Raw genomic sequence first — 12,411 nt, forward strand, 5'->3', positions numbered from 1 at the left:
CTCACACAGCATGGAAGAGCTCAAGACAAAAAATATCGATGATATAGAGAATTTCTTACATCGGTGCACTGTTTCTTTTCAGCTCAATATTTACAATATCTCAGTTGCACATGCACATTACTGTCTTTTGCTCATTTGAAATGCAGTTCAGTTATCTCTCTTACCTGCACAATTGATGTGTCTATTTATTAACATCAATGTCTAGAGATCTATAACTTGTGTTTCAAATAAAGTTCAGCAATTGATTTATGCAGTTCATTAAACAATCTGCCATGTTAAGGAGCACAGTAATATCACTTCACCACTTAACCTTGAATTGCATTGCACTTTCAGTTTTAAACCTGATGCTCATCCTTACATTTCTGAAGAGGTGATCTAACCTTGTAAATCTGTGGAGATGTGTGTGCATCATGTGGAGAGGGGATGGGTGAAAGAGAGGTTCATGTATGGAGGTTTGCAGGTAGAGGATCTATAGAGTCAGATGATTGGGGGCTATCTCCTGTCCTTTTAAATCCCTATCTCCTGTCTTTTCAAAGGGGGCAGACGGAACGGGGGGTTGGGGGTTAACCGTCTCCAACTCATAGAAGGGGGAAGCCAGTTTATGCTGCAAATTGGGGGAGGGAACAACAACAGGTCTATAGGCCTCTGGTTTACAGAAGAATGTCATTGGGACACTATCATCGGGTCTTTTTCCTCAAAACTATGCGGTCAAATGCTGAACATTTTGTGAGCCTTCTGATTTAAATACTCATTCACAAGATTTAGCCAATTTAGCAATTAGAATTCAACCTTGATTTGGTGGAATCGTGCAAAAAAAGGTTTGCAAAATTATATCTACAGTTTTTCCAAATATGTTTCAAGGCTTGGTTCCATGCATCAGTTTCACGTCTACATTCTTGGCCAGATGAGACCAGAGGTTATATAGCAGGGAACTGTCATGACAGGAAACAGCAAGCAATGAGCTAATTACTACTCTCTCTCTCTTTACTCAGTCTGGCTCTCTCGCTCGCTCTCCATTCTCCCTTCCCCCTCCCTCACTGTTCTCTCCCTCCCCTCTTTTTTTCCCTTCCCTCCCTCCCTCTTTAGCACTGTCTCCTCCAACAGTTGAAATTCTACACTGGTATGCCTCAGAGATCACCATGGAGACGAGTTCATTGCTATCTTCCATGTCTGGTCTTCAGAGGGCAGAGCACTTACAGCCTCTGCAGACAACAGGAATAAGAGTGTGTCCAAAATAGCCCCTATTGACCATTTAATTATATTTGCAAAATGATCTAAATATATACCAATAATAATAAACAACACACTGTGTGAGCTTATTGTGCATAGTCTATACTGGCACCCACACGCCCCTTTTTTATAGCTTTCAAATAAGTTTGCAATGTCAATGAAGTCATTTCCTCTTGAACATGCATACAGTTACAGAAATACAAAACAAGCTGGTCTTGTCATACTACTACCAAAACTTAACTGTGTTAAGATCATTTGTTAATGAACAAACTGACTTAACCAATTTATGTTAAAAAAGACAGTTGGATCACAATACTAATCTACCGTATGTAAATACAGGCGTACGTCAGCCTAGTCATCAGGGATACGTGACGGTTATCTCTACGTGGTCCTTGGTTGAGCTAAAAATACATGCACTGTATTTTTTCTACGATATTGCTACTACTGCCCATCTCCTACTGGATGTCTATTTTTCGATCTGCAGGGGTTCATGTACTTGTAGTTTATTTATTCTCTAGCTCTGTTTGGAATGCGCGGATCGCCCAGGTGAAAGAACTACGCTACCCACAATGCCCTGCGCTCACGGTTCAGGCTGGCTTCTTTAGGCTTTGGGAGTGTTTCCCATTTAAACAAACATAGCTAATGCTGAAGATGGCGGATGCGTAGAAGTGGCTTAAAGAAACTGGAGTGTTTCACTGGATACATTTACACCGGTAAGTGAACGGAATCGCCTCGTGCTGAAATACGGTCGTACGTGGAAACGTTGAAGTATTTATTGTGTTCGTGAAACAATGTTACGTGCTGCCGGTTATTCAGAAGTGTTACAATATTCTCTACGGTGGGGATATTGCCACCTAGTTATTCTGCCTATGAGACAATAATCGTAGTAACACAGTGTCGCCACAGACAATATTGTTTTGCATGTTTGTTTACTCTGACTGGCTTTTATAACAAATATGGTTTCTTTACGTTTCCTCACTCGCGTTTATGATAACATTTTGCCGTTAAGCAAATACAATACAAGACTGCTTCCGTACAAAGTTAATAAACATTTGTGGAGATTTGCTTTGAACTTAACTTACCTGCCAGTCGGAAATATTTTTTAACTGATTTCCGCCTTTACGTTTGACAAACAAAATAATATTAGTATTAGCTTTTATATCGCACTTGTGTTGATTTACTCGATTAAAACATGCGACGTTGAGTGTTTTCGTAGTTGATCAGCAGCAACTTTGTTTACCAGTCTTTGGTAACTTACTAGAAAGCCTCACGTAATCGTTAGTTTTGTGCAAATATTACTCTTGCTAATACAATGTTGATCATGTAGTGCACAGAAATCAAAATATCAGCCGCCAAAAGGGCACCGTACTAACTCATATCTGTCTCCTTTGACGCTTAGTAATCATGCTGAAAAGTTTCTTACACAGAAAGGTTATTTGAAAATTGAATGTATGGGATGCTGCGATTATGGCTCTGTCTTAAACCTTAACGAGATACGGCGGCATTAGTGCGCGTTTGGAACGAGCAGACTCTCGAAGTTGGAACGTCAGATTTGTTATCAGACTCATCAGACACTATTTTTAAACACTCCCATTCTTTGCCGTAGCAATGCCAAATGAAATGACCGAGCTCGAGAAATTCAGTGCACTGCAGTGCCTCTGGAAAGTTTGAGGAAGTTTTTGCAGTAACGTTATGCACATTAGTATGGTCTTAATCCAGTCTGGGTTGGAGAGTTTGTCTGCTGTTTGGCCAATGGCCACATCCCATCATTTTTTAAATGTTCACTGCCCATTTATAGAAACTTCACAGAACCGAAGCAAAGTTTTCCCCAAATGCACGTACACACATATATAATGCACATATAAATGCGTTGAGATGTATTTCCTTTAAGTTATCTGTCATTGTTTTGAAACTGAGGCAAAAGTATGCTGTTTGTAAATAACACTGTTGAAAGGGAATCCTGTTTGATTTGTTGCCTCTACAATGTAATAAGTAGCTGCTAATTATTGCAATATTAAGTTTCAAATCCAGCGTTTGCATGATTGTTTTATCTTGCAAGTACACTGAGATTTGATCACATAGGCAATATGCAAATGAAGATGTTTGCTATACCGACTTTATTTTTAAAGCATTCATGTTTGTTCTTGTTTATCAGCACCACCTTTGTTAGCGGTAGGTGTCGACAGACAATTGAATGCATCAGAACAGAGCACGTGTTTTGCACCCTTTCCGTCCCAACGCTACATATCGGTGCTTACACGCAATGGGAACCACGGATGCCCTGACTGCGTGTGGGAAAAGACCCTCTGAACTCTTCCTCACACTGGTCGCAGGCTGAGCCCCCCCTTCCCCCTTTATCTCTTCCTTTCTCCCCAGATCCCCCTCTCTCACACGCCAAGCGTCAGGCTGAATTAACTATGAATCAATCTTGTGTTGAACGCTTTGACTGCAGATGGGGTTAAGAATTAAAGGATGCATAGATTCTCTGTCCTCGTCCATTTGTTAGCTTGAGCTCTATAACTCATTAACTCGGGCGCTCTCAGGGGAAGGCACAAGATAAAAATGGTTGTTGCAAAACATTGTTTTTTTTTAAGAGAGGTTTGCATGACTTCATATTGAAACAACGTGCATTTTACGTCCATTGTCTTTTAAGAATATGTCTCTTTTTGTGTTTTTTATCATCTCGATCGCAGGAGGTTGTGACTGGAGGCAGCGAAATGACTAATGTGTTTCTCGTCACCTTTCTGACACTTATCTGATGATTGTCTCAGCTCATTTTACATTTGTCAGACCACGTTTTTCTGCAGATTATTTTAAAGAAGTTGAATCAATGCCATTCTCGGAGGGTTCGTGTGAGAGTGAAAGAAGGGAAACGGCGTGGTTGTGAATGACGGTTATTTTCAGAAAAGGGAAAATGTTCCAGTTATATCGTGTATCTTGTGTGTTTGTTTCGAATGTAAGATTAATGGTGGGGGGTGTATTGTGTTGCTCCAAGGCAGTTGCGTTGACGGCCGGGGCTTGAAACAAAAGCTTGATTGTTGCACTAATTGAAATGTGATACCTGTTCCTTGTGATGGCTTTGAGTAGTTAAAGGTGTCAGTGCAGCCATGTAAACTTTGTTGACTCATATCTAGGTGACTCGTGTCGTGTGCAGAACGAGTCAAAAAAAAAATGAAACGTTAATAACTTACAGGACGTTAATGATTTATTGTACTCGTTCATATTCTTAACCAAAACGTTTCATATTTGAGTTTCTTTTAGGAGTTTGCACTGTAATTTACTGCACTAATTTGTAGCCCTAAAACCCTGCTGTAACTTTCCATTCTGTTAACCGGAGAGACAGACAGAAAACTAATGTTAGTGCTCCTCGATGAAGTCCAAAGTGAGTAATAAATTTAATTCCCGTTGCCTCATTCACTATTCCATTCCTGTACACCTTTAGGCAGCTCGAATGGATGCCAGATGAACTGTGTTGCGTTGTTTATAAACCCCTCGTAGACAACATTTCCAGTTTTCATTTCTCTCGATATGTTTACTTGCTTTATAAACAACAAGTCTGTTGAACTTTCTCCCTTCGGATCCGCTCATTAGGCATCCCCATCAAGAGCACCGCTGTTCGTTTTTAATAACTTAAAATTTTTTGTGCAAATCATTTGCAAACCTATGAGTCATAATTGAGACTGTGTGTCTTTGCATGGCATCCATGTGTGAGCTTTACTCTACGTTTTACAGCTCCCTTTAGTGTCCTATAGCACGAGTCGAATTTAAGAGGAATGTGTAAGTTGCATCCAGCTGTGGCTGCTTGTGTAAAGCTGTGTTGCCATGACGACACTCCTGCACGACTGGCTCAAGGTCGTTCGGGCGGTGACGACGAGCTGGATGTGCCTGCCGATGATGGTGTGTGCACGATATGCACACATATGCGGAAGGAAGCTCTCTGCTATACTGTGGCTTTGAAAGTGAAACTTGGAAATATCTGCATGCACCGGGTTTAACAATTTGTGTGTCGATGCATGAAAAAATTACTCTTGAGAATTTGTGGAGAAACACTGCGTGTTTGTTTCTGTTTTTTATTTCTATATTTACTCAAATCTGTTGCATTTTCCAGTCCGCTTACTAATGGTTAAAGTTTCTCCATGATGCATGGTTGTTTTCCAGAACACATGCAGGAAAGCTTACAGGTATTGCCGTGAAAAGAGGAGAAAAAGGGATGAAATGTGCACTGTTTTTTCCCTCTCTAATTTTTGGCTTTCTCACCCTCTGCTGAAGAATGCTCGTAAAACGGGTTCACCTGAATAAGCCCACGGGAGGGTAAGGCCCGGGTCTGGTCTTGTTACCATTGCAAAAGTTACCAAGACTTTTTGTGTATTTGTGTTGTGTTTAGGACCCTGTTGTATAATAGTAGAGAAAAGTTTTAAGTCACGCGGTAAACGTTACCAGATGCGTTCTATGGCAGTCAGGCCTAGAGGAGAGAGAGAACAGGGGGATAAGTAGATGGAAAGAGAGAAAGTCAACTTTGGATGAACTTCTCAACTGCTTAGCGGCCACCTTGTTTTCATTTTGCCAGCATCCCCACCCCCCAATTTGACGAAAGGTTTGTGGAGAGTTACTCAAAAAAAACCCTCCATGCTTACAAAACCCCACTGTAGCTGTGGATTTATACTGCCACATATGAACTAAACTATTGTAGGATTAACTGTTTGAGTTCAACGACTGTTGACTTCTCGAACCCCAGTCTCTTAAAAAAAAGGTGCTTCACGATAAAATAACCTTTTTGTTGAAATGGTTCTATAAAAAACCTTTAACATCCAAAGAAAGTTTCTGTTTCACATTAAATAAAGGTGCTTCAGATTATGAAATGGTAAGAAGGAAATGGAACCTTTGACGAACCAAAAAAGGTTCTTTTACACTCTCAAAAAAAAAAGGTACAAAAGTTGTTTCTGGGACCGTACCTTTTTAAAAAGTACACTTTTGTACAAAAGCTGAATACCATCCCAGTGACCACATTTGTACCTTTTTTCAAAGAGTGTATGGGGTCGCTGTGAAGAACCTTTAAAGCACCTTTATTTTTAAGTTCTTTGTGCAACCAAGTTTAAGGTTATTTTTGGGTCAAGTGGAAAAACATGTACATGAAAAGTATACACTCTTAAAAATAAAGGATTCTAAAAGGTTCTATGGTTCCACAAAGAAACTTTACCTTTTATAGAACCTTTCTGATTGACAAAAGGTTCTTTGTAGTGGGAAAAGGTTCTATAGACTATTAAATGGTAAGAAACTAATGGTTCTTTTATAAAGCTTTGACTAAAATGTTCTTTGGAGTTGTGGTCGACCAACATGGAGTTTTATTATGGCCGATACCGATATTAAGAAAGCAGTATTGCCAATATGAGGCAGATGTAACATATATTTGTGATTACAGTAAATAAGAAAATTGGTGAAACTAAATAAAAAAATTTATGCATAATATTTATAAATATAACTTTTTAAAGTAGAAGATATAGTTAATGTGGATCTGACAAATCACAGTACTGTTTGAATAAGACTTTGCTGGTTGAATAAGACGTTGAGTTTCTTTTTATTACAAAAAACAAATTTAAGTATCAGAAAAATGTACTGGTCCATTTCCAAATATTGGCCACAGCAATAAATCGGTCTATTGCTACTTTGGAGCACCAAAATTGGTTCTTTGATGGCACCGCTGTGAAGAACCCTTTATTGATTCTTAATTCCCCCCAAAATATTTTTTTCACAGTGCCTTAGAAGAACCATTTTTGCTGAATGGTTCCATAAAGAACCTTTAAAGGGAAAGTTCACCCAAAAATTTAAATTCTGTCATCATTTACTCACCTCATAATATTGTTGTAAACATGTATGAGTTTTTTTTCTTCTTTCAAACACAAAAGACGATATTATAATGATGAATAATGGCAGCCACAACAGTTAATGATACCTATTGACTTCCATAGCAGGAAAAGCAAATACTATGTAATAGGGGTGGGCGATAAACCGATAGACATGATTAACCGGTAGAAATTTGTCAACTGGTAGAGATTTTGGACTGTCGTCTCTATCGAGGTTACGCGCCCACGTCACGCTCCTGTGCGCGTGGTCACGAGCATTTTTCCCACTTTATTGGCCTTCAATACATATATGTGTCAAAATTCCTGTTTTTGCAAGTATCCTTATAAACACGACCATTTAGGGCTTAAGAGAAATTGAACAGCTAAAAGAGAAAACGCACGTGTAACAGTATATTAGATCCGGTCTTAAAGGGGAAGTTACCTAATTGTGCTTCTGTCTGTCACTCATGTTTATCAAACAGCATTGAGAGAAAATCTCTCACTGCTCTTGACTAAATCACTTTTCTACCTTAAATAAAAAATAGGTATACATGCATACATAATTTTATATTATCATTCCTTTATCATTGACTGTTTATCTTCAGAGAGCTTGAGTTTTGTTTGTTTTTATCTTCTTTTTATGCATGTATATGATTTTTGTGAGAATTATTAACATTTCTATGGTATTAAAGATTTTAATAACAGAAATACCTTTAAACATTAAAAACCTCTACCGTGATACATATCGTTATCATGATATAAGATTAATCCTATTGTGATAAAAGATTTTGGTCATATCGCCCACCCCTACTGTGTAAGTCAATAGGTACTGTCAACTGTGTCCTATCAAAGGTTCTTTAGATCATAAAAATGTAAGAAAGAAATGGTTCTTTAAAGAAGCTTTGACTGAAAAGTTATTTGTAAAGCAAAAATGTGTTCTTCTATTGCTGTTAACTCTTTCCCCGCCATTGACAAGTTATCTCGCCAATTAAGAGAAAACGCTTCGATGCAAGGACGATAATTTCTGGCTTTCCGCAATATCGCTATTATCCATCACTTTCGCAACTTTTACAACCCGGAGTAACGCCTCACGTGAAAGAGAAAGAACTCTGTGTATGTTTTAAAGATCGTTCTGCATCTGATCTCTATCAAAAGTCCTTCGCAAAATTTTTATTATTTCAGCTTTTGCTCAAAATTTGGTGTTATTGAAGAAACCTACACATATTTGAGAGGTGATTAAAAGAGAACTAATAAAAAGTAGGAGGGTCTGTTTTTTTCATTTGATATATTGTATGTTTATATATTTAAAGAAGAACATTTTCTGGAAGGCGTTAAACTTTTGTGAAAATCATAAAAAATGCTGGCAACTTTTTTTTTTTTAAAGTTGGCAGGCAAAGAGTTAAAGAACTTTTTAAGGACCTTTATTTTTAAGTGTGCACACTCCAAAAAAGAGAAATTTTGAAGATTAATCACACTGTTCCATAACCAAAGCATACAGCGGGAATTTTCAAGATCAAAACAAGATGTGAGGAACAGAAAAAGTTACTCAATTTAAATACTTCTGTGTTTATGGCTTTCAGATATTACATGCCTTTGTGTTTATTCCATATTTCTATAAGTAGATGAGTCATGACAGGTTTGAAGTCAGCTGCTTTAGAAATCTAGGAGTATTGCTCATAAGTGCAAGAGTAGTTTAAGTTTTTTTTATTGTTTTGGAGATTGACATCCCATGGTTGCTATATGCTTTTATATAATCTTTCATCAAAATTACCCTTTTGGTGTGCAATAAAAAAGTGGTACAAATTGAGGACAGCATGAGGGCGAGTAACTGATTTTTGGGTAAACTGTTCTTGAACGTTCTTTCATTCTAGAACCCCAGGCGAGATGTTTTGCATTGCGGCAAGAACAGTTTGGGTCAAATGCATTTCCAGTAAATAGCGTTCAGTCTTTGATTTGTGCTACTGACAGATGCAAGTGATTTTGTGCATCTCCTCTTCCCCCTTATATGTTATCTGTACCTTTTCCTTAAGTGTTTAGTAACCCCTCTTCACCCCCTGACCTTTCCTCTCAGCTCACTCGTTTACTTTGCACCCGCTCGTCTTTTCTCGCTGTAATATGTCTATATTGGCTTCAGATTTCTTTGTTCCTGAGGAGACTTGATAATCTCTCTGTCTCGCCTGATAATCTGAAGAAGTCAAAGGGACGGAGCACAATAGGATTTCAGGTTTGCAGTGTTTCAAAGGTAGAATACGTGAAAGCTGCGATGCCGCAGCATTGCAGTGGAGCAGATGCACCTTATGCATTAGCCTTGAAAAAAGATTGCACCAGGTGGGGGAAGTAACAGTCTGTCCCTTAATCACATCATTTATGCTTTAATTAACCACTTTCATTTAAACCCAAGCGTTGAGTCCTGTTGGACCGGTCACACACCTCATCAAAGAGCAGCATTACCATCCAACTAGACACCAGAATCAAAACCAACTCTACGTCTCAAATCGCATACTATATAGTATGCAAAATGAATAGTATGGCCGAAACATCAGTATGCATAGAAGAAATATCCAGATGGTCTACTGCTTCCTTCGGGATTTCTCTGTATGCGTCGGGTGGACGCTTTTCTATCCCATGAGAGCTGAGGAGCCACCAAATTCAACTTTGAGGAGGGCAACTCTGTTCAAGTTTAAGTCCTATAGGTACCACGAAATGTATACCTGGTGTTTAGCAACACCTGATTACGTTATTTTCCCCTCTGTTGTTAATGGGTCACAGAGGTGAATAATAAACATATGGGTCACATGACAATAAAAGCATGATGTGTGTAGTATGGGTGTAGTATGTATGCATACTACACCCACACATACTATATATATTACATACTTCATCTAATACAATATGTACTGTGACAGAATGCAATTTCAAATTTTAGTAGACTAGGCTTATTTGCTTATTTGTAATGTTGACCTATTTGGTGAAATGCATCTTAATATGTTAAGTATGCAAATGAGATGTTTACTCTTCAATGTGGGCGTGTCTTATGGCTTTTGGTTAAGAAAGCATTTCACACTGCTGGTTTGAATCCAAAACCTTGTGGTAAAACAGATTATATCCTGTGCCGTCTGCCTGCTTGTCGCCATGGCTTCACTCATGTTTGTGGCCTGTTGTCAAGGTGACGAGGCCAGCAGTGGGCGGGGACAGCTCTCATGTCTGTGGAAAAGATGATGGGCATCCTCTTGCCTGTAGGAGGTCCGTATCCAGTGTGCTATTAATAGAGCTTGTGATTACATGAGCCTTTTGTCATTATTACATTTTAATTGAACTTGCCTGTGTGTGTATACTCACACTACCAAGGTTATGCCATTGGGTCCCATCATAACAGTGTGCGAGCTATTTTGCAGTCTTTGTGGTTTATACCAACAGAAATGATACAAAACCGTGACGTTTTGAAAGCAGCGGAACAGTCCACTGTTGTTTTTGTTTTCAAGTGTTTGCTTCGAACACTTCTTACTTTGTCTTTCTCTACGTAGCCGTGTGGGTTGATCGAATTCCTTTAGCTTGAGTGTGCATTTCAGTCTAGCTTTGTTATGCAGTGATGCTTTAGCTGTGCAATAGAAAATATTCAAATATATACAAAAGCCCTTTCAGATGAAAACACGCATGCACAATGCAAAATCGATTGAGTGTGTTTTCTTATGAAGAGCCCTTAGTAAGTAAGTCTGGCACACAAGTAAGAAAATGCACATGGATCATACTCTTTTAAAGGGGACATGAACTTTTTCCATGTTTAAGTGCTATAATTGGGTCCCCAGTGCTTGTAACAACCTAGAAAATGTGAAAAAGAGCAACCCAGTAACTTAGTTTTGGTAAACCATTCTCTGCGACTATGTGAAAAACTAGGTAATTGAAAGTTGAGTCCCCTTGTGATGTCAGAAGAGGATAATACCGCCCCTTAATCTGCATTATCTAACCACGGCACTGCCATTTAGTGCAGAGATCAGCTCATTTGCATTTTAAAGGACACACCCAAAAATGGCACATGTTTGCTCACACCTACAAAGTGGCAATTTTAACATGCTATAATAAATTATCTATATGGTATACTGAGCGAAAACTTCACATACGTACTCTGGGGGACACCGAAGATTTATTTGACATCTTAAAGTCTTGTGAAATGTCCACTTTAAAAAGCACACTTTTGTACCTAAAGAGTGCATATTAGTAATAGTACCTCAAATGTGCATATTCGTATACCTAAATGGTGCATAGTACACTGTAAAAAATGATATCAAATCAACAAATATATTTGTTACTTAGGGCTGTCGCGTTTATGAAATTTGGCTGATGGTTAATTGTCTAATAAATTGTGACGATTATGACAATTAATTGCCTGTTTTAGTTCCTTGACGTTTAATTCTCATAGATGTTCATGAAATAATTTTCACACATTGTTGTGAATATTTAAATTAATTATTTTGCAAGGTTTACCTGGCAGTAAATTTGAATACACATAACACATATTTAAAAGTAATTATTTAATGTATATATCTTTCAAAAACTGAAAAAAAAAACTAAATTTGAAGTTGCTGTTTTGGAAATGTATTTCCATTTTACTTGCCAATTCATACTGCTTATCAAAGTTTTACAGCATTTCTTTAAATGCTGTTTTACCATTGTATTAAATGGCTTTGCAATGTATCTTGTTACACTGTCAGTCAAGGAGCACCATTAGATATGGTCTCGTTTATACAGGCGCTGCAGCTCCCCCTTGTGTTTTTTAGAGAGATATGCAATCATTGCGGTGATCTGAAATCATCGCGAAATTCGCGATGAGGTCAAACAATTGCGATGAGGCGATTATTTAATCATTGTGACAGCCCAAATGTTAGTTCAACTTGTAAACAATTTCAACGTGTTTTATGACTTAATTTGTTAACCTAGTTGTCAACATATCACAAGTCAACACTAGAAATAGTAGATTGAATTGACTGCTAAAACCAAGTTATTTTAACTTCATGCCTTCATGCTGCATTTTTTTATTTTACAGTGTAGGATCTTTTTAGGATGTAGATGTAGATCCATGTGTAGTGTAGATCCATGACTATCGTAAATCTTTCTTTTAAGGTGTATATGTTATTAATTATGAATTGTAATAAATGTGATTTTTCTGAAACCCTACTTTTGCATTTTATAAAGACAGTCTAAAATGTATCAGATGATTGTCCACAGATTTATTGACATTTAGTATATTAACTCCTAAATCATACTACACAAGTATGCGAACACTTCTGTTTCACCAAGTTATTTTTCATTTACGTTTATGCATTTAGTAGACCCTTACAAGGTA

The 12,411-nt window shown here is 37.9% G+C and overlaps 1 protein-coding gene across 1 annotated transcript in view; it reads left to right on the top strand.

The window, feature by feature from the left end:
- Nucleotides 1-1,788: 1,788 nt before the first annotated feature.
- ncoa3 (nuclear receptor coactivator 3) overlaps nt 1,789-12,411 on the top strand; it is a 47,924-nt gene continuing 37,301 nt past the window's right edge. The window contains exon 1 of the mRNA XM_055183786.2: nt 1,789-1,943. The gene's annotated coding sequence lies outside the window, so the exon portion shown is untranslated. The remainder of the gene's footprint in view (nt 1,944-12,411) is intronic.

Source organism: Misgurnus anguillicaudatus, chromosome 14 (assembly GCF_027580225.2).
Source record: "Misgurnus anguillicaudatus chromosome 14, ASM2758022v2, whole genome shotgun sequence".
NCBI classification, from domain to species: domain Eukaryota; kingdom Metazoa; phylum Chordata; class Actinopteri; order Cypriniformes; family Cobitidae; genus Misgurnus; species Misgurnus anguillicaudatus.